Source organism: Alexandromys fortis, unplaced genomic scaffold, assembly GCF_014885135.2.
Source record: "Alexandromys fortis isolate MF-2015 unplaced genomic scaffold, M_Fortis_MF-2015_v1.1 scaffold_29, whole genome shotgun sequence".
Taxonomy (NCBI): Eukaryota; Metazoa; Chordata; class Mammalia; order Rodentia; family Cricetidae; genus Alexandromys; species Alexandromys fortis.
Window position 1 is genome coordinate 7,447,349 of NW_026067891.1, and position 27,252 is coordinate 7,474,600.

Below are 27,252 nucleotides of genomic sequence, written 5' to 3' on the forward strand. Positions count from 1 at the left end.
TGGGGGAAATAAATAGCTTTTGTTATTACTGCCTCTGATGTGCTTGACTTTCCAAATTGGCCATTCTTTGAGAACCTCGAGGAGGGGCGTGCATCCCTTCAAAGGCACAGGATTTCCTGTCTTCGACTGTGAGTCTCAGAGTCCTGCTCCTAGAGGCAGCTGAGCCTAAAGGAAGTTCAAAATCGACCTGCCAACTCCTACACGTACACTAGGTATATACAAGCAGCTCAGAGAGTAACTGAGAAGGGCAAATGCCATGTCTCTGACATCCAGGTCCCAAATACAGTGCATTGAGCTCCGTCAGCAGGGAAGATGCAAATGGCACCATAGAGTGTGAGGTTTGGGAGTACCGCTGGGTGGAAACCTTAGCTTCTCTGAGCCTAAACCACTCAGTTGACAAACAGCAATCCTTCCAGCTTTTGCATTGCCGAGAAAAACACCTGACAGTAACTTAAGGGAGAGGAGATTTAATTTGCTTCATGGTTTCCGAAGGTTTGGTCAATGGATGCTAAAGCAGAACACTGTGGGGATGGTGTGAGTGTGTTGTGATCTAGTTCACATCACGGCATACAGGCAGCAGTGAACCAAACAGATAGGGGCAGATAGGGACAAAATACCCCTAAGGACCTAGCCACAGTGACCTCCTTCCCTGGGGTAACTACTAAAGCTTCCAGGGTTGCATCACCAGCTGGGGTCCTAGGCTTTAACACATAAGCTTACGGAGGACATTTCATCTTCAAACCACAACAGACTGCTACTCAGACCTTCTTAGGCTCCTGCAGTTACTGGGATGACCTCTGTGAAGGGTGAGGCACAGAACTACTGGGGGGACCTCTATGAGGGGCGAGCCACAGAACTTGACATTGAAAAGACACTCTGAGCTTGTTTCTTAGGAAACAGTGTTTAGCAGACTTGAATTTAAGTCCAAGCCCTGCTACTTACCACAGACCTTGTTTTCATTTTTAGGTGAGGTGCCATCTCCCTCGGTTGAAGCTTGATGAAGTTTACTAACCAGAAGAGGGTTTGTTGCTGTTGTTGTTTAGTCTTTGGGAGTATCATAGATATTTGCAAAGTATTTTGATTATATTCACTTAATCCTCAACACCTTAATTCTCCAAACATCCCCTTTCCAATTTGCATGTCCTATCTGTCATGAAAAGGCATAAGAGAGACCTTGACAGGTGGGTCGGGTCCAAGGACCCCCAAGGCGAATGAGAGACCGACAGGCCACGCAGACAGAGCTTTTGTGGGTTTTGCTGGAGGAAAGAAAGGAAGTGGGGGAGGGGAAGGGAGAGAAGGGAGGAAGGGAGAAAGAACGGGAGCACAGGGTAGCCACTCATGGGAAGAGAGGGGGGAAGAGAGAGAAAAAGAGTGAAAGACAGAGAGAGGAAGAAGAAGAAGAGGAAGAAGAGGGAAGAGTAGGTGGAGTTTAATCTTTTAAAGAGATGGGGTGAGACTGCACAGCAGGGCATGTGCCATGTGTGTAGGAGTAACACTGCCAGATCCCCCAAGGGGCGGGGCCGGGAGTGCCTGGATGCTAACACTATCCTTTTTTTTTTAAAAAAAAAAAAAAAAAAAATTGTAAAGCTCAATTAATGCTGCCTATGTGTACATGGTGTATGCCTTCACTAAAGCATGGTCACATGACTATCTTTCCCCCAATAGCTATCAGCTGCTCATAGCTCCTCAGCTAGGAATCGGACCTTCGCACCCATTCCCCACTCATGCTGGAATGTTAACTGGCTTTACCAGATGGAACTCGGAGCATTAAACTTGACACCATAGCCAAAATGCCAACTGCATAGTAAATTACTGCTATAGAAAGAATGAGTGATACATCCACAAAAGCATTTCTTCCCTATTCTCTGGATCCCTAGAAACCTAACAGGCACAGTGGAACCAGGCACTAGGGAAAGAAGCGTGATCCTCTAGTCCTCTTGAACTCAAGCTTGTCCGACTACATTCATTCATTGGATTTGTTTGATGTACTCATTATAACATCATTCATTCAGAAAATGTGTCAGGCAGATGGAGTGTCTGGCATTGCTGTAAGTGTTGCCGACGAAAGGCAATAAGAGACAGTCCTTCAAGTTCAAAGCAGCATTTTCAACATCGGTCCATCTGGATTCCTTTGGAAGTTCACTGGGAAGCAGATTCCTCCTTAGAGTCAAGCCCAGGAAATAACTTGCACATATTTTGACTTGTAATTTTAGACTGTTGCCTGACCCACGTGCTTCTACCTGACACAAACCACTTTTTTTGTGTGCACCTTTTCCCAGGGGTAGCATCCCATGCCTTTAGCGACATGGTCATTCATTTCAATTACAAGCTTCCCAGCTCCAGGAGTTGGCATCCTCTCCTAACACGGCTGAGCATACAGTCACATGTCTCTGTATACTGCACTGGTGGCCCTTGCTGTGGACTGGCATCATGGTGTGGATTTTAGGAGGTCAGCCAGTAAGAATACACCTGGGGCAATCATTCAGCTTGGGAGGGGATTTGTGAGGAGATCCTCAGGAGCTGCCACGGCTCCCAACATTTTCAAGGACCACGTCTACTGTTACTGAGAACTGAGCCAGATCTGACAGAGAAGCAAGGATGAGAGGAGTGAAAAGCAAGTGTGGGGTCAGACACGGGAGAGTTGCCTGGAAATTTCGGAGCCTCTTGTTGAATTTATTACTAAGACCCGGCAGAGTAAGCTTCTTCCTGGGTCTGGCTATTCAGCCCCACAGTGGAGTCTCTTAGTGACATATTCTCCTCCTGCCTAAGCTTGCTTGTGTTCATTTTCTGTCCTAACAACCCATACAGTGTTGACAGATTGAGCGGAGGTGCCTTGGTGCTTGGGCCCCAGTGAGAGGTGGATTAGAAAGCCACATTCATGACCAGTGTAGACAGTGTCATGAGGTGGGGATGTAGGATGGTTTACAGTTTGTGGTAGAGGTACTTCCCCAGGAACAAAGATTCTTCTTATTGTGTGCTTTCAGGAAGAGGAAGGGCCCAGCTTTCTATACTTTGGTCATTGAACCTGAGCATGTGACCACACTGAGATGAGGTTACCTTCCTGGCTTGGTCATCTAGCAGAATAATGTAAATTCAGAGAGGTTCTCTTGGCAAGATGTTATCTTCTCTTTCTTCTTCTCCCTTACCGGAGCAGCCTGGGATGAGTCCTTCATGATGCAATGAGCTGTCTTGGCCTGTGTGTGTTGATTACAGTGTCTACCTATTTGTCATCCTCTTAGGACTCCTGGCACTTCCTGTTTAATAGCAAGCCTGGTTAGGTAGCTGTGTCGGGACTATTCATGCTGTCCCCTTCCAAAAGATGACAGAATCTCCTCCATTCAAGCTTAGCATTCATTGGCTACTTCGCATTCTATTGCAGGCATAACAAGTTCTTATAAATAAGACCTTTACACTAACAGTTCCTGTTTCTGAAGTCCCGGTGACAGGGGGCATCAAGGGCATCAAAAAATGACAGAGGAGGACTGGACTCCCCTTACCACCAGAGCTGCATATAGGATATAAGCACAATAAAAGCATGTGATATTCAAATGTGGGAGAAGCCAGGTGCTGTGCAAATGGCTTCTGGAAGGACATGATGCTTGGCCCAGGGATTCGAGCAGCAGATCTTTTCTGATTCTCAGCCCATTTTGTTTTCAGCCTCCCTCCCTCTCAATAAATGGTTTTTGTTTCTGTCATTCTCCATGTGTTTAACTCTTAGTTCAGAACCACAAGAATCTGGAAGTCTCAGCAAGTGCCCTCTAGACTCAGACCCACGCCTCTCCCATCTTTATAGTCTGTTGTGTCCTCTTTCTATTCTCCATGGTAGCCCCATGCGGTAGGGGTTGCTGCCCTTGACTTTCAGATGAGCACCTAAGATGTTGAAGCATCTATGGATGGGGTATGGGATCAGTATCCTTGGTTGGCTGGATGAAGCATCCCACATGCAGGCAAAACTCCCAGGAGGTGTCTGTTTAGAGACGGAAGAATGCAGAGCCCAGTACTCAGCATCAACAGAGATGGCCCACTCTGTCTTCTTACAGGTGGGGAAATAGAGGCAGCAGATTTAATTGGGCAGCTCAAGGGTGAGAATGAGGCTTGGTACACACACTTTCTGTTGCTTCCTCTTCCGTCTCAGGTGGAAGTGGGGTGTGATCATCTTCTTTTGCTGTCCTCTTTTGCACTCTTTCGGAAGGAAGGAGCGTTGTTGTGTTTGCAGCTCTTGTGCTCACATAGGCCCCAGTGCCGCCCCAGTTGCCCTCATTGCAAGGCTGGCAGGCGTGACACCTGGCTCCTCTCAAGGCAGCTCTTCAATTAATGCTTTCCTCCCTGATTAGGGCTCATGGCCCGCTCCGCTGCAGTTGAGGAGCTCTGGCACACGGGATGTTTCAGAGTTCTATGGGAGGAAGTGAGTAAAGGAATTTGGGGTTAACCACGCTCACATTATCTCAGACGTGATCACTTTGTGGCCTGCAACATCCGAAGCAATATGGAGCCCATTACCGGCTCTGGGTCCTTGGGGAGCACTGGCGTTGGCTGGACTTGTTAGTAATGCCTGTATTTGCCAGCTATATTTATAGCTGCAAGACTTGGAAGGGTCAGGAAGGGAGGCAGGCTTCTCGGTGGAAGCAAAGGAGATAAGGGCTTAATGTCTGAGCTAAATTCCTTTTCACTCACTAAATATGTATTTCTTATAAACCTACCATGGGCTAGGTCTTGTGCCTGGAGCTGGGCTATGTTCAGAGGCACAAGTAGCCCTGGAAGTGGATTCTTGGGGTGTTTGGTCTGGAAGGGGAGACAGTGAGTAATGCAACTATCACAGTAGGGAGAATTCGTAAATGCAGATCCTCTGCAGACACGGCAGCTTGCTAATTTAAGGAAGTAAATGCTTGCATAGTGAGAACCACACACACATTATTCCAAATACCCTTTACTTGTGGTAAATTTGCCCTCCAATGGCCCTAGAGTGTCACTGAGTTTTATTACTACTGCCTGTATTAGGCAGATGAAGACATTGGGACACATAGTTTAGGAAGTGGCCTGATGATGATCAGATTTGCACCCTTATGGCCACACATCACAGTTCCTGCTCTCAGCCACCCAGGACTCTATCTCTTAGCTGAGAAAAGACAGGGGCAGACCTGCTCCTGCTTCTGTGGTTTGGAAAGTCTCCCTTGGGATGTCATATTTTGCTCGAGAATCAAAGGAAAAGAAGAGAAACCGACTAGCCAGAGAAAGGTAGTTCAATGGGAAGGAAGAACATGAACAAAGACCCCATGGCAGAGGAAGAGCTTCTCAGAGAGGTGGAAAGATGGTGGAGCTTGGTAAGGGTGAGCTTGTGGATGGGAACTGGGACCAGGTATTGCAGGGCTGTGAGACCTACTAAGTCATTTGTGAAACTAGAACACATTAGAAAGTGAAATCCTTTAGGCTTAGTTCTTGAGAAATATACCTGTAGATCTGAAGCTTGTGTGCATGTAAAGGTGCCTGTACCTGGCAGGCTGGAGCCTTTGTGGGTGGCGGTGTGTGTGTGTGTGTGTGTGTGTGTGTGTGTGTCATCATAGTGATACTTGCTGTGGTGAATGGTGAAGATGACGGTGTGATGAAGGCATTAGTGACTTTGATGGCAGCGATGATGTGGAATCATGCAGTTTCAGGAACCCTCTCTCGGCACCAGTTCACACAGCACCCTCTGTAATGTGAGCAAGACCATTGCACCGTTTGCCTACAGGTTCTCCAAAGCCAAGAATTTCAGCTGCTGGTGAGTAGTGTGCGGCTTACATCATGATGGTGAAATCTTATCCCTAGACATGAGCAGAGGACCGTGCTGTGGACCCTCCAGCCAGTGGGCTCTAGTTAGCTGCTCATATACTGAGCACTTTTCATCAAACATGCTGACACTGAATTCTCTCAGTGTCTCAGTGAGTGACACATCCCTGGCCCCACTTCATGGATCAGGAAACACACATTAAATCTGCCCGGGATCATATGGTTCATAAATACCAGATTCTGGATTTGAGCCCAGGCCATGTGGCTCCGAGACCATGAGTTGCATTTTCTGAACACATTCCCTGGTTCCCCAGTTTGTTTGTTTGAGGCTCATTTTAATTTTGTTTTGTTCTTTGAGACAGGTTTCGGGCCCAGACAGGCTTCCTCCTTCCTTACTGTGTAGCTGAGAGTGACCTTGAACTTTTGATCCTCCAGCTCCTACTGCTCAAACTCTGAGATCACAGGTGTGTTCCAGTGCCTCCAGATTTTGAATGCAGTACCCAGGCCTTCCTGCATGCCCGGCAAGCACTTTACCTCAAGCCACATCAGAGCCCCGGATCCCCAACTATTAATTCTATGTTTCTTTGTTCTATGTACTAGGGCAGCTACCAGATATCTGTCACTCCATTTTCAAACTGTAGAACGCTGGTTGCTTTTAAAATATTAAGTAGTTATGTCTCTCAACGGAGCTCGATCCCTTCCCAGTCTCAAAGGCTATTTCATGATGGCTCCCTAAGCCAATCTTTTTAATAAATGCTGACGGTCCATTTCAGAATGACAGGTGTAACTAGTGAGAGGCATTCTGAGTAGGGACATAGAGATAGTCTGCCTCTCTTTAGGGAAGAGTCCAGCATGCTATTCTAGTGATATGACTATCCCGAGCCAGCTTGTCGTTGGATTTCTTGTTACTTGTGACTGTACTCCTCCTTTGTCAAGATGTATTTTAACTTACATTTGCAGGTGTGCATGTGAGTCTGGTGCATAGGTGCCTGTGGAGGTCGGAGGGATCCTGGAATTAGAGTTTCAGGTGGTTGTGAGCTACCCAACATGGGTGCTGGCAACCACGCCTCGGTGCCCTAGAAGAGGTCCAAGATCTCTCAACTGTTGAACCATCTCGCCAGCCCCATGTTCTCTCTTTTACTTAAGCCATTTGTGGTTAGTTCTGCTGAAGCCAAAAGTACTGTAAATGATACTCTGTTTTAGATGATTCTTTTATAAACTTTTAAGGAAGAGGAAGAAGGGGAAGTCAAGGTCTTAAACTCACAAATGAGAGGAGGAGTTGAGAGGCTCCCTGGCCCTTGAAATCAAGAAATTGGGATGAGATTGCCCTGGGGGCTCTTCTGTTTCCAAGTGTGATAATACTTTCTTTGCCTGGGCTAATCTGGGCTCTATGCCCTCTGTCCCCTACCATCCCCCATCTCTGTTCCCACAGAGGGTGTTCATCTCTCCAAACGATGCTTCTTTGAAGGATGTAAAGGTTCAGGTTGATTGACCTGGAGATGCATAGGATGAAAAGATGACGTCATCCTTTTCAAAGGTCCACGCTAGGAGAGAGAGCCAGGTGTGCTGTCCGACAGGTATTGGAGAAGACTGTGGAAGTCCCTCCGTGTATTTGCACACATCCTGGATCCAGAGACTGAACTCACACTACCATGCCTGCAGGGCAGATCCCCTTCCTGACCACCGTGGTCTCTGACAGGATAAACACAACATCACAGAGAACCATGCATCCTGGTCCTGCTGACTGGGACAGTGCTTTGGTTTTGCCCCAGTTGAAGAGTGCAGACGGTTTGTTTGTGTGCGTTTGAAGGAGGTATCAGAGACTGTAGCAAGCCCCTAGGAATCAAGGGGAATCAGGAGGTGTCCATGCTAGTGTGGATTAGATATATCCTCCAGTGACAGGTATGGAGGTATCCAGACAAAGTTCTGGTTCTCTGGCCTTTCCGAGTTTATTCCCTGGGCTTTTGACATGTTTGGGAGATAAGAAAAAGACAGCAAAATGCTTGCTTTTGTGTTTCATAAATTCTGGGGAACCTTAGAGGGCCCTTATCTTTCCTTAAGATTTACTCAGGAATTTTGGGGTCCTCTTGCCACAGAAACACTGGTTATGGTCTTTGTGACACTCCGTGCAGACATATGTGGGATGTCAGATATCTGGCACTCATACCTGTCCCTTAGTTCCCGTTTGCCTTCCTACCACATCTGCGCACAGCTAGATGGCTTGCTGAAGCCAGGGCATAAGGCAGAAATGTTTACAACTGGTTTGGAGCTCAGATTTCAAATTCCTTCTGTTTTACTCAATGTCTTTAACTATACCTATCACCAGGACTGGACTGTACCAGTAACTGGTCATGGGAAGTGGATCTGACACAGGATAAAGTCAATCTCAATGAGATTACCACAGACCGACCAAAAATCATCCAACATCACACACACAAGGAATGTCAGGTGAGAAAGCAGAGCCAGCTGTCCAGCCCCTGTCTGAACTTAGACATGCAAACAATAATCCACTCCTGTTGAATGTTATGGAAGTTGTGCTGTTTGTTACTAGGCATTACCGACAACAGCTGACAGATGCAAAATATAGCACAATTTGTGATGTTACCTGTGCACATTTTTGGTTTGTCATCTTGCAAAACTATAAACTATTTGTGGGAGAAGAAATGATAATAAAAATCATAAGAATTACTTTGCAGGACTCTTGTGATTTCTCAGCATGCCTTAAAAGCATGAGGACCTTCCTGAGTTTGATCCCCAGAGCCCATGTAAAAAACCAAGTGCCTTGCATGGTGGTATGGTCTCATAATGCTAACACTGGGGAAGCAGAGACAAGAGGACTACGGGCCTTGCTGAGCAGCCAGTCTGGCCTACTAGGCAATTTCCAGTAGAACTCACTCCAATCGAAGACTGTATTGCAAAAGAGCAAAGCAAATGGTTAGCATTGAAGGAATACTAAGGTTGTCCTTGGAGTGCATACACATGAACTCAAACACACACAACTGAATTGTGCTGTACACACTATGAGGGGCAAATCACTCCCAGCACAGCTGATCTTTAAGAATCAGAGTCTACAAAGTTGGGGGGAGTGGGCTGGGGAAAGAGTTGAAGGAGGAAGGAATCAATGTAGATTTGACTAAAGCACATTTTTTGCATGTATTTAATTCTCAAACATAAAAGGGGGCTGTTGCTGTTTCTACATTACACTGAGACAGAAAGAGAGAGAGAGAGAGAGAGAGAGAGAGAGAGAGAGAGAGAGAGAGCACAGCGTGAACAGGAGTGAGCATGAGCACTGGGCCAAGGTCACCCAGTTGCTTCTTGTCACAGTGCCTTGAGCAGCAGATGCTGTGGATGGAAGACAGTCGGTCCTCAAACACTTACTGGATGAGCGAGTAACCATACTTCAGATTGCATTCTGCTGAATAGGCCTGCAGAGGCTTAAAGTAAAATAGCACATCTGCCTTAAGTGAGTATAAATGAAAAGACGACCTTGCTGGCTGTTCAATCTTCCGCCTGCATCCTCTCGGTGCGTGTAGCAAACCCGAGCTTTCTCACACTGGCCCACTTCCCTTCATTCTTTGGCACATACGCACCCTAACCATTGGGTTATTGCTACAACTAAGAAAACAGACACCATTGTATTTTTATTAACAACTATAGAGAGCAGACTTGCCTTATTTTCAGATCACATTCAATTCCTTGGAAACTGTGCTTTGGAGATGATTAAATTGTAAATTGTGGGTATCTATGGGTGATTGGATCACTAAGTATTCTCTACCATAACCCATCGATATCCCCACCCTGTGTGTATTCTCTGCCATAACCCATCGATATCCCCACCCTGTGTGTGTTCTCTGCCATAACCCATCGATATCCCCACCCTGTGTTGTCCCCATGCTCATCCAAGAACGGAGGACATTCTGGCTGTCACACACCACACTGCAAGATGTGTATGGTGTCTCAAGGCTGGAATGTGCTCTTCAAGGAGCTACAGAGGCCACATGCAGACACTTTGGATGCATCATGTGACAGGGTATGAAGGGCTGTGACTAACCTCCCTTTTTCTCTTGCCAGTGCTTAGGTATTGGGACATGGAATTATGTGTTTGACCTTTCTTGCTCTCTACAAAAAAGTCTTCATGCTGCCTCTTCTAGGTCGAGGCCCAAAGGCTAAAGGCTTGCCTTACCCAAAATGAAGATGTTCGGGCAGCAGGCAAGGGAGGGGGAGTTTGGAAATGCCTGCTGCTGGGAGTAGGGATGCAGTGGGAGCGGCCTCTTCATGGACCAAGGCGAGCGGCTGCCGCAAGAGGTCCAAGTTCATCTGCCGATCCATTGTTCTTTTAACAAATATTTACCGAGCGGTGCAGCAGGCCCAGGGCATTCAATAATCACGACAATGCAGCTGTGTTTGTCTGGTTTCTCCCAGCTGAAAGACTGCGCTCGAATAATTCTCGAGTTTGCCTCTTCTACTGTGCTAAAAGAGTAGCCCAGGAAGTGGGCAGGGTGGGAGATGATGTCACCTTACTGATGGTGGTACTTGGCAGTCAAAGACAGGGCTAAGTCTTTCACACAGATGATCATTTCAGTGTTCTACTGCACCTATTGGTTTTGTGGGAGCCTAGGCAGTTTGGATGCTCACCTTACTAGACCTGGATGGAGGTGGGTGGTCCTTGGACTTCCCACAGGGCAGGGAACCCTGATTGCTCTTTGGGCTGAAGAGGGAGGGAGACTTGATTGGGGGAGGGGGTGGGAAAGGGGAGGCGGCTGGGGGGAAGAGAGAGAAATTTTTAATAAATAAAGAAAGAAAAAAGAAAAAAAAAGAAAACTTCTGAAATGGGTCTTGGGATGGGCTTTGCTTGTTTATTTACCAGGCATATGTGTGTGTGTGTGTGTGTGTGTGTGTGTGTGCATGCATGCACATGTGCAAGCGTACCATGGTATGTACTTGGAGGTCAGAGGCCAACTTAAAGTCCTGCCTCTGCCTCCCAAGTACTGGAATTAAAGGCATTCACCACAAAGGCCTGGGTATTTTACCATTGTGTGTGTGTGTGTGTGTGTGTGTGTGTGTGTGTGTGCGCGCGTGCGCGTGTGCACATGAGTGCAGGGCCCACAGAGAGGCCAGAGTGGGTGTGGCATGTCTTGGAGCTGGAGTTGCAGGAGGTCGTTAGCCACCTCACCTGGGTGCTGGGACTTGAATTCTGTCCTCCAGAAAGGAGCAGCCAGTGTCCTCACCATTGAGCCATCTCCCCAGCCTTCGCTTTAGCTTTCTGACGCTGGACTATAAAAGGCCCTTTCATGCCCTCAATACACTAATTTTCTCAGATCTGTGATATTCACATTTTCTACCATCTTTTGGGTTGTCTTTTTCTCTCTTCCCAGATGGCGACGTGGCCAGTGAAAAGCCTCCCTGTTTTATGCATCCTGATAGTTTTTTCTCTCGTAGTTCACGCTTTCCTCTCCACTTCTAGAGTGGTCTCTTCTAGGCCAGGCTCACAAGGCTTCGCTGCCATGTTCCCTTCTCAGTGTGTGGAGCTATAGCTCCGACATGTAGGCCTCTGATCCACTTGTCTTGGTTTGTGTATGAGGGGGAAGAGCCAGCTCTGCTCTTTTGCCCTGCCCGTCCATTGCCACCCCAACATTTTGCTGAAAGGGGGATTCCTTCCTAAAAAATTGCCTTAATATCCTTATTAAAAATCAATTGAGGATTGATTCAAAGGGCTAATTTTAGATTCTTAATTTGTATTTATGCCTTTTCTCTTCTTAATTTTTTCTTTCCTCCCTCTTTCTCTCTCTTCTCCGTCTCTTTCCTTTGTTTCTCTATCTGCCCTGTCTCTGTATTTGCCTGTGTCTCTCTTCCAGTGTCTCCTTTCATTCTGTCTCTGTTACTGACTTCTCTTATTCCTCTACCCCCTCCCTCCCCCGCCTCTCTCTCTACCTATCTCCATGCCTCTCCACTTCCTCTGTCTCTGTCCCTCCCTCAGGGCCTTACAATGTCAGGTAAGTAGTCTTTATTATTTTCTCCAGACCAAGCCCCAGTCACTGATTTCTCTGTCAGCCCCATCAATTTCAGAGACTTAGTGCAAGTCCTTGGAACTGGGAAATGTGGACCCTCCCACTTTCCTCTGCACTTATGGGATGGTTCTGAGCGCCTGGGTCCTTTGCGCTTCTCACTGGGCTTTCAGATCGGCTCATTGGTGTCTGTGAAGCAGGCAGTTGGATATTGGAAAGGATTTTGATGAATCCGTAGATCTATTTGGGGGAACATTTTAATCTTACTACTAAGTCTTCAGATCTACAAATTGGGAATTTCTCTTTATTTAGGCAGTGTAAAATTTCTTTTGAGCATTTTTTTTACAACTTGCCACACATATGTGACAATTTTTGGTGAGTTCATGTCTATATATTTTATTCTTTTTGATACTCTCTTATGGAGAATTGTTTTCTTAAATTCACTCCAGGATGATGGTTACAGGTGTCAAGAGATACTGCCTTCTGACATTCACCTATTGTTCTGGGTCCTGCTAACTTATTAAGCTTATCCTTTCTGATAGGGGTGTGTGATGTGGTGTGTGTGTGTGTGTGTGTGTGTGTGTAGGTGCATGCATACATTCCTCAGGCTTTCCTCTATGCATGATCCTGATCCAGACGTTTGCAAATCAAGTCAGTTTTATTCCCTTTGCAATTTAAATGTTGTTATTATTATTATTATTATTATTATTATTATTATTAATTTTGTTGGCCTGTATGCTTTGCTTGACTAGCAACTTTATTTTAGTAAAATGTGTAATAGAGGATGTGGCAGTAGAATCCTAGTCTTGTTCCTGGTCACATGCTGTGGTCCTGGGTGTCTGCATAAATTCCCTTAGGTGCTCTGGCTGTGAGCAACACTGGTCTTAGATTAGGAGTGCTGTGTTTTGCTTTGTAGCATGAAAACTTGTTGGGCTTCATCAGAAGCTTTTCCTGCATTTACAGAGTTGAGCACACTTTGGGTCTTTATAATCTGTGTGTGTGTGTGTGTGTGTGTGTGTGTGTATGTGTGTGGTATGTGCACGTGCTTGTCTGTGTGTGGAGGCTAGAGGGCAACCTCTGGTGTCATTTCTCAGGTGCCGTCCACCTTGTTTTCATGAGATTGATCTGGGTCTCTCCAGTAGGCTAGGCTAGTGAGCCCCAAGGACCCATCTGCATCCACCCCCAGGGTCCTGGGATTATTAACATATACTACACACCTAGATCTTTTCTGTGAGTTCTGTGATTAAACTCAGATCCTCTGCTTGCATGACAAGCACTCTACTGACTGAGCCATCTCCCCAGACCACTTGACTCCTACCAGCTTCCCCTGGATGGTCATAGTCCTGGTGATCTAACCTGGGACAACCCTGGCCATTAAGCCTTTGCAAGAGTTTTACTTGGAGCATCCATCTCTGGTGAATCTCCACCCAGAAGACTAACGCAGATTTGCTTCCAGATGTCCAACCACAGACTTGACTTTATGCAGATGACATTTTGGGATGCGTATGCAAACACCTTGGATGTCTTACAAGTGTGCGCCTGTCATCTTTGCAGCACCCTGCCTTTTCTGCCCACGATGGTTTAGAGCAGAGTCCCTACTTGGTAGAAGCACACGGGTAATTATTCACCCCTATTAGTCAAGAGCCCTTTAAAAAAATAACAGAGTGCTGGACTGACATTCTGTCTCTTTCCCCGTTCAGTTGGATAATATCACCAAGTCCTACAAAATTAAAATCAAGTTTGAAACATGGTTTGTTAATTACAGTGTTTAACTGTTGTCGGTATTGTTTCCTTGGAGATTAATGAGGTGAGCTATTGTCGCATAATTAGACCAGAGTATATCTCATCTTGTACAAACCCTTGCGATTCTCCGCTGTCCCACTACTGTTTGAAGGTTAATTTCACTTTGCCAGGATAGACTTGGCAAGATGCTGTCTATTGAAATATGTTTTTAATTATATTTGAAAGTCATTAGTCAAGGGCTCTGCCAGGCTGTTCTGCACACATTTGTGGAGAAATCCAGTCACAACCGAACCTTTCATGGTTACCTAGCTCATGTCCAAATATTCCTGGACATGGAGAGAAGACACCCACAATCCACAGTCGGGGTTTAGGTTGATCTAAGCTTACTTCTTTGTTGGGGGAATATTTGGGTGAGATCTCTATGGTGATGTTAGACCTGAGGGTCAGCATCCGAAGGGGACCACTGGGTGGCTTCACCACAGGTGTAGACTTTACCAACACAGCAGCACTTTCCCAGACGAGCCTTCGTGGGTATCCCTCTGTGACTGGGATATGCCTTACTAACACGCTACAGCTCACATAGCATCTGAGGTGCACTCTTAAAGACTTTCACGAGATCTGAATTCCCACCCACACGCCATTCTTCTCTGACATCTGCTCTTATCTGTGGTTTCCGCATTATCCTGTCATCTGATTCCTTACCAGATAGTGACTCTTGTGTTCACAGCAACAGTGCAGCCAAAGACAAGTCAGCCGCAGTGGCCATGCAAATAGATCAAGCACTGTCCCACTGGTCTTGGGCACGATGGGCTGACTGGTGGAGGTTCACCCTCAGCTTTTCTAGGCTTTTCCTTGTTTCCTAGTTACACCCATGCCGAATGAGTGTCCACTTGTCCTTACTTGGCTTGACCTCGGCGAGAAGGAATGAGCAGCTTCCTTTCCCTGGAGGATGTGCTGAGGTGATTGGTGTGGGCACAGTGTCTCCTACACCACAGGCAAGCATCTGCCCTGGCCTTCCTCCCACTCATCTGCCATGCGAGGGGAGGGCTGCATGGTGGATGAGGATGAAGCACTGGGGTGGGCATGAGTCTAGACTGGACTGTGTGTTGTCTTACTGCTTTCTTTACAGCAAGGTAGGCTCCATGCGGGCATCTCTTTACAGACCTTGACGCAAGCAAGACAGCTCACGACAGCATCTTTAAAAAGTCTCCCCTGCTGGACAGTGGCAGTGCACACCTTTAGTCCCAGCACTCGGGAGGCAGAGGCAGGCGAATCTCTGTGAGCTCAAGATCAGCCTGGTCTACAGAGCGAGTTCCAGGACAGGCTCTAAAGCTACAGAGAAACTCTTTCTTGAAAAACAAAAACTCCCCTGTGCATGCGTGCATGTGTGTGTGTGTGTGTGTGTGTGTGTGTGTGTGTGTGTGTGTGTGTGAAGGTGAGTGCACGCTTCTGTGTGAGTGTGGACAGGTATGTGTCACAGTGTGTTTGTGGAGGTCAGCCTTGGGTGTCTGGTCCTCATTTTCTACTTGGCCTGTGACAGTCTCGTGCTGTTTGCCATTCCATAAAGCAGGCTAATCCGCCAGTAAGCCTTTGTGGCTTACTTGTCTCTGCCTCTTGTCTTGCACCAGGACTACAGATTAACACTTTGAGGATCCGAACTTAGTTTCTCCAACTTGTGTGTCAAGCCCTTTACTTTCGGAGCCATCTCCCCAGCTCATTTTCCATTTTTTTTTAAGAGATCTATTCTACTTGGAAAGTGTTTTTAGTCTGATTTGGAAATAAAGAGCCCTGGATGGACCTTGCTGTTAGCAAGGCCTCTTGATTAAATGTGCATGCTTGAGTGGACTTACGTGTGCAAGTGTGGGCGTAGGTGCTTGTGTGTGTACACATACACATGTGTGTAGGCTGACCACCACATAAGTGCTCTTCTTTCTCCATGCTGCGGTGGAAGGACCCTGCCATGATGTTGACTGTCTCACAGAACAGGATGTCTTGTTCAGAAAGGAACGCCATTCGTTAAGTTCATGACTTTGGGCACTGTCTGAGTGCTGACATACACAGTGGCGATGTCGGGGACCCAGGGCATGTTCAGTAGTTGCAGCTACTGGAGAAATCTGACTTCTACAGGCTCCATGGAACAGTGCATGGTGGTTAAAGCAGGAACTCCTGCTTGGATTTGAACCCTGGAGCACAGCTGCCTGTAAGTGCTCAGGAAGGCATCTGACTTCTTTGTTTACTCAAGCTCCATCTTCACAAAGATTTCCTGAGGCTTAGTGACGTTAGTGTGTGCTCTGTGTGTAGGAGATGCTATGTCTAACTGCTGTGCACAAGTGGACTTCCCGTTGTAGGTAAAAGAGGGAACGTGCACAATGAGGCAGCAGGCGAGACCTCTGAGATTTCGCACACCTAAAATGTGCCCAGGGCAACACTAGGTGCTGACTGCTCTACCCCTTGTCAGGTATTCATACCAGCCATTGAAAACGGTCATGCCAATCCTCTCCTGGAAAAGTCGAGGTCCTCGAGGGCCAATTTTTGCCATGATCCTCTCTGAGGAAATCGGTTCCTACATGTAGAGACTACAAGACGCCGTCATGTACACAGAGTGCCATTGGTGTTATTCCTGTGGGGTAAAACATGCTTAGGCTGGACCTGCGGTTGCCCAGTGCACTGGGAGGGGTTTTTGCTTTAACTCTACTTAATTGGAATGGCCAGTGTTTCTTTCAGGAGACGCTGGCGCAGAGAGAGGCCTTGTCAGCAGAGATCCTGCAATGTCCTCAGAGCTCAGGCTCCTGGGGGACTCTCATTAATCTGAGTCAGGCGAGCAGAGACGAGGGTACTGGAGCCAGGTAAGCAGAGACGAGGGTACTGGAGCCAGGAGCATGGAACATGCTCTCCAGTTGCCTGTTAACTTGACAAGATCTAGACTTCCTAAAGAGACAAGACTCTGGGTGTTCTGTGATGGAGTTTCTAGACTGATTTAATTGAGGTGGAAAGACCCACCACAAGTGTGTGTAGCACCATTCTGGGGTCTTAGGTCCCCATTATAGCTAGTACTAATTGTCAGCTTGACACCATTGAGAAGAAAGCCTGGATCAGGTTGATCCATGGGCATGTCTGTGGGGGAATATCTTGATTATTGACTGATAAAAGAGGAACTAGCCAACTACAGCAGCGCCGTTTCCTGGGAATACGGTTCTGGTCTGTATAGGAAAGCTTTATGAGTATGTGCCTGTGCCTGTGCCTGAGCTACCAAGCACCGTTCTTCCGCCATTTCTATCTCAGGATCCCGCTTCAGTTCCTTCCTTGACTTTCTCAGTGATAGGCTATTCTGGAAATATAAGCCAAAGTTCCCTTTCCCAAGTTGCTTTTGGTCAGTGACGCTGATCCGGGCCACAGAAATCAAACCTCACATTTCCTGGCTTCCTGAAACGGAACAAGAAAGCCCAGTACCAGCCTTCATCTCTCTGACTGAGTACAGTGTAGCCAACTGCCTCAGGTTCTTGTTGCTTTTAGGTCAAGATGGATGGACTGTCTCCTCAAACTGTGAGCCAATACGAAACTTTTCTTCTCTAACATGATTTTATCAGTTCCTTTGTCAATCAGAAAAAGTTTTTAGACACGAAGCTCTCCCAGGAGACACTTTCCTTGAGCCTGCAGAAATGATCACGTGATCTCTGCTTTCCCTGTGAGGAGACCAGGAGAGGCACGGCTGGGTTCTGCAGTCTAACCTCAGACATGGCCAAGTGTCTAGAGCATTTTTGCTCTGCCACCATCCTGTGTGTCAGGAACACATGCTGCTCAGGATCCCATGACCCACTGGAGCCCTCCTAGTAGACTTCTCTGAGATGCCAGGTCTGCCCTGAACCTGCCATGGGGAGGCTTGCTGGGTTGATCAGTTGCCTGCATGCAGGACTTGATGGCTCAGCTCCGAGTCACCCACCGTGCCAATATGATAACTGTATCCGACTGTATACGAATTGTATTCCAGAGGCTGCTCATCGTCTCACAGCCAGACCTGAATCCGGCTTCTCCCAGCCTCCTGGATTTCTCTACCTCCATTTTCAGAGAAAGTCTGCTCTTCAGGGAGGATGGGTTCTCTGATTTAAACTCTTCCGGCTGTGCCAGTTTAATTTCCCTTTCCTAAAGTGCTTTCCTGGCCTTTGTGAATCAATCAGTTTTGTCATAGTGGATCCGATGCGTCCTCAACATGCTGGCAAATTGCCTATTATAACCACTGTCTCTGATCCTGAGAGGTAGGGAGAGGTTCAGCCAGGTTTGCTAGGGTTTGGTCTGTCCCAGGCTTTCTCTTTGGGGCCATGAACCAGCTCCCAAATCATGACATGGAGACTTATTTATTATTAGTAAAATTATGAATGCTCACCATAGCCTAGGCTCATTTCTGGCTATCTCTTTGAACTCAAGTTAATATGTTTCTCTTTATCTATCTTTGGCCTCACGGCTTTTTGCCTTCCTTTCTATATGTCTTACTTTTCTGTTACTCCAGTGTTGGTCTGTCTGGCAGCTGCCTGGTTTCTGGCCCGGGTATCTCCTTTTTCTTTCTCCCTCTTTTTCCTTTCCTTGTTCTTCTTGAGCCTAGATTTCTCCTTCTACTTATCTTCTCTGCCCACCAGCCCTGCCTGTCCATCTCTTGCTTAGATATTGGCCATTTGGTTTTTTATTAGACTAATCAGGTGCCTTGGGCAGGCAAGGTGAAATAAATGCAACACATCTTTACATAATTAAACAAATGCAGAATAAACAAATGTAGCACACATTCACATAGTTAAAGTAATATTCCTCAACATAAACAAATGTAAGAATTCTTTACATAGTTAAAAATAATATTCCACAACACTGGTCTCTTTCCATGAACTGTGCTGTGACCATTTACATCCTGCTAAGAACTCAGTCCTCTCAGGCGTGAGTCAGAAAGAACAAATAATTGCCCCCCTCCCCCCCGCCCCGTCAACTTTATGTTTTACAGACAGGGTTTCTCTGTGTGACAGCTCTGGCTGTCCTAGAACTCCCTTTATAGACCAGGCTGGCCTCGAACTCACAGAGATCTGCCTGCTTCTGTCTCCCAAGTGCTGGAATTAAAGGCGTGTGCCACCACTACCTGGTGAGAACAAATTCGTTGCCAAGGCTGCCACCAGCATGCCAGTCCTTGGTCTTTACTGACCTGCTGACCTCGACTCTGTAGCTGCTCTGCTGCTGGGACAGTTGTGTGCCCTTATGTCAGTGGGGGAAGGGCTCTGTCCACAGCCCGGAGCCCAGGCAGGACTTGACCTCTCTACCCTTCGGCAGTGATGCTGTGTTTTCCTCCTGGCTTTGTCAGGAGTGCTGCTGGTCTCTAGGGCATTGCATCAGTAATGTAGCAGCTTTATTACTCATGTGACACATGATTAGTGCAAATATTTTAGTGATCTCAACGGTAAAGCATGGACGGCCTGTGTTTTGTTATAAGAGCTAAAGCTTTGCTGTGGTTGAATTTTTCTCCCCTCTTTTCTGTCCTATGACTGGATCATGAGTAGCAGGCACAGACAATAGTGGTGAGCTTCTTGAGCCCTCTGTGTTCCAGGTGCTGCGTAAGAGCTTTCAGGCATCTCCCAATGACACACTGCAATTGAGGGTTTTTCCTATTGTTTCCCTATTGATGGATTGGGAAACAGCTCCATGGATGAAGTCTGCTTTTGAGTTGGGAGCTTTTGAGTTGAAAGGTCCTAAGCAAAAGAATGAATAGGTGATCATTTGCATCTCATTGGAATACTTGAAGGGGATTGGCTGACATAGTAGCCCAGGGAAGCCATTCTGACTAAGCAGTGGTTCTCAACCTTCTGAACGCTATGGCCCTTTAATTCAATTCCTCATGGTGTGGTGACCCCAACCATAAAATTACTGTAACAGGTGGAGTGTCATTTCAGGGGCCATTTTCTCCTTTGTGGGTTTCGAGCATGTCTTGTTTTCTGGGAATCTCCCAAAGACTTTCTCTTAGGGCTTCTTGCCCTTTCCTTTTCCATGGCCCCAGTTCACTCACACAGGGCCCCAGCAGCCCCAGTGTGACTTCTGAGCTGTGCAGCACTCTCTGTTGTTTCCCCCATCGCTGGTGCCGTCTCTAGTCTTCCCACCCAGCCCAGAGCCTGAATCTGTCAACATTCATTCTTAGAGGGACCCAGACACAATTCAATATCTTACCTTAAGCCTATAAAGAGGGTAAACTCTACCCCTGTAGCCACGGGCTCCCATCAAGCAACTCCTCTGACAGGTAAGAGCTCTCGAGTGGTCCCAGTCCTTTCAGGATATTTTCCCTGCAGGGCAGAAGGGTCAGGGAGGTGGTGATGTATGTGGACTAGAAGGCTGAGTGCGGCCTTTGGAGACCAGCAGACCTAATTCTGTCATTTATAAGCTGTGTGTCCTTGGGCAAGTGACATGAACTTTCAGGGTTTTCATTTGTCATCTATCCAGGGGGGATTATAGTACCTCTGATGGGGATGCCTCACACCTACGCTTAAATTCCAAGTTCAAGCTGGAGGAAAAAAAATTAAGAAAGAAAGTAAAAGGAAAACTGAGTGAGTCAAATTTCTCTTGAAGCTTAAAAAATTGAAAATCATTTCACAATTCTTCACTAAGTCTGGCATAGTGAGTTTTTCTCCCAGCCATGAAAACAGGTTATTGGTTTTCCATCAGGCATCTGCTAGGTCAGTAGCTTGCAAGTAGGAGATAGAAACCTTAAAATCACATTCAGTACAAAGACTGTGCTGAAGGAGTGTGGGACTTAAGGCTTGTTCTAGTCCACAAAATAATGACAGTAATAATACTATTTATTAATAATATTATTAATAATATTTGCAATGATACTACTTTCTCAGGAAACTTAAGAACATCTATATGTTTTCTGAACTCATGTAAGGTCTCAAACAAAGAAAGAATTGGCTATGACCTCTGTAGCCAACTATTCAAGCTATCCCATATAAAAGGCACCCTTATACTTCTCTTTATATGAGTGGGGATTAAAATATAGAGAACTGACAGTTCAGGCTCCCCATCCTACTATTATGACTAAAGAAAAGATTTGGGAGACTAGCAGCACCATTGGAAGGTATCAGCAGGCTGGTTGTGGGACTCAGTCACAGCCTCAGGAATTGCATGCTATTCCCATAGTCAAGAAAGAGGCCATTTTTGAAGAAAGCTAACAGTCCAAGGTCAGTAAGATGGCGGGTGCAGTTAGTAGCATACTTTCTGTGAAGGCATGAGAACATGGCTTCCACCCCCAGAATCCACATACAAAGCCCATTATGGCGGCACGTATTTATAATCTTAGCTCTGGGGAGGTAGAAACAGGTGTATTCCTGGGGCTCGCTGCCCAGTCAGCTGAGCTGAATAAGACCCTGTCTGAAAGACCAAGGTGGGCAACTCCTAAGGAATGATGCTAGAAGTTGACCTCCGGCCTGCGCATGTGCATGTACTCATGTGCAGGCCAATTTATACTCACGTGTGAATGCATACACAGGCACACAGAGAAAACTCCTGGGCCCATCAGATGTTGTGATGGGAGCAGCTTGACTACCCTGTACCTACCCAGAGAGAGGGTCACTCCCATCCCACTCCATCCGCATTCAGCTCCTTCCCTAGTCTCCCGTCTCATGGTGAGCTGAGCAGAAGATCTGCACTGCCCTTATAAGTCCCTGGGAGAAAGCATGTTTAGCGTCTGCTGGCTTTGATTATAGGGAAGGAATTCTAGAATGCTATCAACCACAGCAAGGTGGCCCGTGTGACCTGGTAGATAAGTTGATCACAAGGCTGCTTCCGTTTTTGTCTTCTGCTCTTTAAACCTGTTCTTTGGGGAATATACTGCAAAGCCTATGCCTCCTTATCACCAAACTAAAGATCTGGCAGGGTTCAAGGATGATTGTCTGCATTTATATCATTTTCACTGCCATCACACCACCGATAACATCATCATCATTAATCACCATCAGCATCAACACGCTCTCATGACCACTATCACCATCACTGGCCCTGATGTCAACATTGTCTCCACCATCATCCTCACCACCATGGGCGTCATAGTCATCAGCAGCACACTTACCATTATTTTAATCACTTTAATTCCTCATTAGCACCACCAACACCATTGTCCTTCCCATCACCACTATCGCCATCATTACCACCATCAGCACCATAATCATCCCCATCCTTGTCATTTGCATTATCCCCATCATGGCTGTCGTCATTCTCATCATCATTACCAAGATCACCTCTAACAATTAGACCACCACCCCGATCATCGTTACTACTGTTATCTCTATCAACATCTCCATCACTGTACACCAACCATATGTTAGCCATTGCTTTGCTAGCTGTATCGCTGAAACCCTTTCTGTGTCAGTCCTTACACATTTCATACTAAACATGCACTGTGACTGTCCTCATTTTACTCAAGAGACAAGAGATCCACACTCCTACAAGGGGCTGGAATGTGAGCCTTAGGCTTCTGGATCCAGAGTGAAGGGTAGAGAGATTCTCTTGCTTCTGTGATTGGCATATAAAGCTTAAGAATGCGGGCCTGAGTGTTGGAATGATTATTTTAGGTGCGGCATGGAGAGAAAGTTATATAAGACGAACATCTTTGTGTCTATGGACATCTGTGCTGACAAGCAGTAGGAGAAATGAGCAGGAAAACTCGCCGGACTTGAGGTCTAGAAGGGGCACTGTCAATTGGGAACTGGGAGGCTTGGGGCAATTTTCCAGCAATTTCTAATATGCGCCTTCTACCCATGGCAAGGAAAATAAGAAGGCACCACCACATCTCACACATTAGCCTCTCAATCAGTGGCCCATTATCTCTTCTGTTCAGGTGTTTAATGGAAGTTTCTCTCTCCTGCCGAGCTGAGAGCTTAATGAGGCTGGAATCCTCCAGCCTGCATCAGTGAGCCCATGTTCCCCCACAAGGCGGCCTCCTTGCAGCCCTGAATGGGGTAATATTTCTCCTCTTTTTCATATTCTAATGAATAAATGATATTCCCATTGGTTATTTATCTACTTTTAGAACTTGAATGGAATTCTTCTGATAATTATGGCATTTCACCATTTGATGGGAAATTGGTACCTGCTGCCTGGAGATAATGGTCCAATTCAGTGTCTATGAAATATGGAATTTTCTGCTAATTCCTGCCTTGAAATTTGTAAATCATCAGCGGAGTTGGTTATTAAAATTCAGGAGTTTAAAGACCTGGAGCGAAGAGGGAGCGGCCTTTCCTCATTAAAATTACAGAAACCAACAGTGAGTGCTGGACCCAGTGTTCAGCCCAGAAGGCTCAGAGCAACTCAGCTCAGAGTCGTTGGCGATGTGACTGTCTCTCCAGGAGCCTCGGACTGTGGCGTGGGAGCTAGCTGGCTGGAAGGCACCTGTCAGAATATGCAGAAATGAGGGGTGACAGCATGACATGGCACAGGCAGAGGCTCTGGAGATAATGGTTTGAATGATTGTGCATGACTCTATGCCTTTCCGAACCTCATTTTCTGCACTGGCAGAGTTTTGCGTGTGAGTACATGTGTGTATATAGGTTAACGGGTGCATGTGCTGATGCACATGTGTGCACATATATATGGTATCCAGAAGACAGCCTTGGGTCTTGTTGTTACTCAGACTCTGTCTTCCTTGATGTTTTGGGGTCTATTGTTGGCCTGGATCTCACTAGTCAGAGCTAGACTGGCAGTCACTTGCTGACTTTCTCTTTTTGTGTCAGGTGTCTAAGGAGCATGTGTGAAGAAGGACTCATCTTCCTAGCTCCTGCTCTGGTTATTGTGCTCTCCGGACACGAGGATGCTGTGGCAGGTTCTGCAAACTCAGTAGCTGCTGGCAGCCATTGAAGGTGAATGAACCAAGCTGTTAGCTTTTTGTTGATATGACAATAATTGAGAAAAACCTAAAGGAGGAAGGATTTACTATGGTTCCCAGGTTCAGATATATGAAGCAATGCTCATTTGGCACCATCATGAGGGTTGTGGAGCGGAAGGCGATCATGGCAGGGAGATTGTGTGGTGAGGCAGACTCCTCACCTCATGGGAGCTGGCAAACTGAGGGAGGTAGAGAAAGACAGAGAGACAGAGACATACAGGAAAGGAGATGGAGAGAGAGAGAGAGAGAGAGAGAGAGAGAGAGAGAGAGAGAGAGAGAACAGGAAGGGGTGAAGGGACAAGACAACCCCTTTGAAAGCACTTCCCCAGAGACCCCCTTTACCTAACCAAGCTCAGCCTGCTGTGGACCAAGTATCCAACACGTGAGCCTTGGTGGGTATTTCAAAGCCAAACAACAATGCAAACTGAGGACAAAGGAGGGGAGATATCTCTAAGGAAGAAGATGCTGGGAGAGAGACGCAGGTTAAAGCCAGCACACTGTGGCCACTCCTTGCAACATGGACTTGATTGACTTAACGTCCTCTCATTCTTTGGTCTCCATGCCAGGTACATCTCTGGTTGGGTAGGGAACATCATGGTACAATCTTAGTAGTATCCTTGCCTCAGTAGAACCAAATGAAAGGAACCAAAGGGCTTTAAGGAAAACTTTGAAACCTCCCTAGATTTTTGGTGCCTGTGCCATTCACACTAAGCATGCAGTGTTAGAGCTGTGCTTCTGCAGACCATAGGGGCCCTGTAGTAATAGGAGTGGCGGGGCTGCGTCCCCAGCACCCTGGCCACCTGCTAGCTTATGCCCCGAAATAACTACACGGACACTGTATTCTTTTAAACACTGCTTGGCTCATTATATCTAGCCTCTTCTTGGCTAACTCTCTCACCTGGACTAGCCCATTTTGAATAATCTGTGTAGCCCACAAGGTGGCTTACTGGGAAGGATTCAGCATGTCTGACCTGGCAGCTTGCTTCATCGCGTCTTGCTCTAAGAGGAGCTGCATGATTTCTGAGCTCATTTCCTCTTCCTCCCAGCATTTTGTTCTGTTTACTCCACCCACGTATGTTCTAACCAATCAGGGCCAAGGCAGTTTCTTTATTTAACCAATGACCTTCCTCCATCAGGGCCCTCCCTGGATCCAGGCCTCCTTGTCCGTCACATTTCAGCTATTCTCAGTGGCAAGCAAGGCTGCCATGGCCCTTGCTATGGTTCATCTCAATTATTAACTTGATGAGATTGAGAATCACCATGGAAACAAGTCCCTAACTGTGGGTGGCACCATTCCAGGGGTTGGGGCCCATAGTATATAAAAGGGGGAAAATGAGTTGAGCACACGCATTCATCTCATGCTGCTTCTTGATTGTAGATCGGGTGGGAGCAGTCACTTCTTAATCCTGCTGTGCTTCCCTGCTGTGATGGAAGGTCCCCTTGAACCATGAGCCCCAGCCATTCTCCATCCCCCCCCCCCGCCATTAAATTGCTCCTTAGGAGATATTTCATTACTGCAAGAAGAAAAGTCCTTTTCCATCTGCCCCGACACCAGGTGGCGGGTGGCTTCCTGCCTTCCTTTCTCTTATTTCTTGTTCCTCACTGGGACCTTTCTGCTCTGCTCCCTATGCTTGTCCAGAGTCTGGTATCCAGTGGAGTGGAAGAGGACTCAGTTGTGTGAACCTTGCCATGAGAGCAGGTTGTCCATGCACTGCCTCCCTGAGCCCCAGATGCGAGGACAGCATGTGTGTCTATGTGTGTGTGTGTGTCTACACTCCTTAATTCTTTGTTACATCTATTCCAACTTTTGGGTGCAGAGTGCCTCTGCCCGAAATGGTATGACCTTAGAGATCATGGTGACTGGACAACCATGTTTTCATGTTACTAGGTTAGCTCATTCTAGTTATTCAGTCTGTGGTGATGATGGGGGGGGTGTATCTTCAGTTTCTCTTTTCATTGCTGTGACCAGATACCTGACAACAGAAACTCGGGGATGGAGGGTTCATATTTTGGCTCACAGTTTAGGGGAGAATTGGTCATGGAGAAGGCACAGCAGTAGGAATGTGAGGCAGCTGGTCACAGCGCGTTATCAGGTCACACGGAGATGAAGGCCGGTGCTCAGCTCCAGCCCGTGGGGTGGCACTACGCATGCATTTAGGGTACCTAGTTCTCCCTATCCCAGGAACGAGCGCTCAGTCTAGGAATGCACTCACAAACACGGCCAGAGGCTTGTCTCCTGAGTGCTTCTAGATCCTGTGAACTTGATGAGACTATCCCAGGGGTAACCCAGCGGTCACCCGGGGCCCCTTTGCTGCTCTCTTCCCATCTTTTTCAAGCATCTTCATGTCACAGGGCTGGCAATGATGACCACTCTCATCTCTTATAAAGTCCCTAGCATTTGACATAGGTCTGCATTTTGTTGGATGCCATACATCAGCTGCCATGATCTTTACACAAACATTAAGAAGTTGTCTCTGGCTCAGTTGTGATGGCGCACAACTTTAATCCCAGTACTTGGGAGGCAGAGGCAGGTGGATCTCTGTGAGTTTCTCTTTTTATCCCTTTTTTCTGTTCTTTTTTAAAGTTGATTTTTACTGAGGTCTACATTTTTCTCTGCTCCCCTCCCTGTCTCTCCCCCTCCCTCTTCAACCCTCCTGCAAAGTCCGCATGCTCCCAATTTACTCAGGAGATCTTGTCTTTTTCTACTTCCCATGTAGATTAGATCTATATAAGTCTCTCGTAGTGTCCTCATTGTTGTCTAAGTTCTCTGGGATTGTGGTTTGTAGGGTGGCTTTCTTTGCTTTATGTTTAAAAACCACCTATGAGTGAGTACATATGATAATTGTCTTTCTGTGTCTGGGTTACCTCATTCAAAATAATATTTTTTAGCTCCCCAGCCTGGTCTACAGAATGAGTCCCAGAACCACCAGGGCTGTTACACGGAGAAATCCTGTCCCGAAAAATTAAAGACCAATAAAACAACATAAGAAGCAGTCTCCAAAGAAAATCCCTCCACCCAGCTTTGCCTACTCCGTCCTGTATCCTGCCCACACTGAGCAAACTCTTTGCCTGTTCTTCGTGTGTCAGAGTCTGTACTTCCCAGGAAATGAAAGGCATTGCACTCTCCTGCCCATTGTCCCTGCCCCCAACACCCCTTCTGCAGTGATGGAGACGCAAGTCATGCCTACATAATTCCTAAAAAGTTAGAAGCCATGGCCCAGGACACTGCAAGGGAATGACACACAGTGTGTGAATTGATCTCCACAGACTTGCTTTGTAATCTAAAGGAAATGCATAGCACGTTCTCTTGCCGCTGGTTTAACTGCAGATTTCTGACTAGGGTGTGTGGATTTCAGGTGGGGTACACAGCATACCAGTCAAGATTTCTGGGTGACTCTGTACAACCCCTGCCCTCCCCAGTGAAATTCAGCTCCTTGCTTCTTCTGGAACTAGTTGTCTGATTTTGACTGCAGGAGACACTGTCCAAGCAGAAGGCAAGCGGGAAGAGACACTTAAAATAAGCCTGGATTTCTGTGTGTGCTTTTGGACGTAGACTGGCGCTGTCCTGCTCATACTCAAGGCCCAGTGCAGCTGCACCAGATGGCCCTGCCTGAACCCCAAGTGCAGGAAGTCCTTTGATAATGTTCCCTGGGAGCCCTCTTTTACCGTGCCTGGTCTGTCATGGTTGAAGGACGTGTTCATCCTTGTTGAATGAATTGGTCTCTTTTGCTTAATGAAACCATATAACATTTATGTGACCAGAGAAAGATAAAAGAAGGGGCCAGAGCAATGACTCAATGGTCAAAGTACTTGCTGCGCTTCCAGAAAACCTGAGTTCAG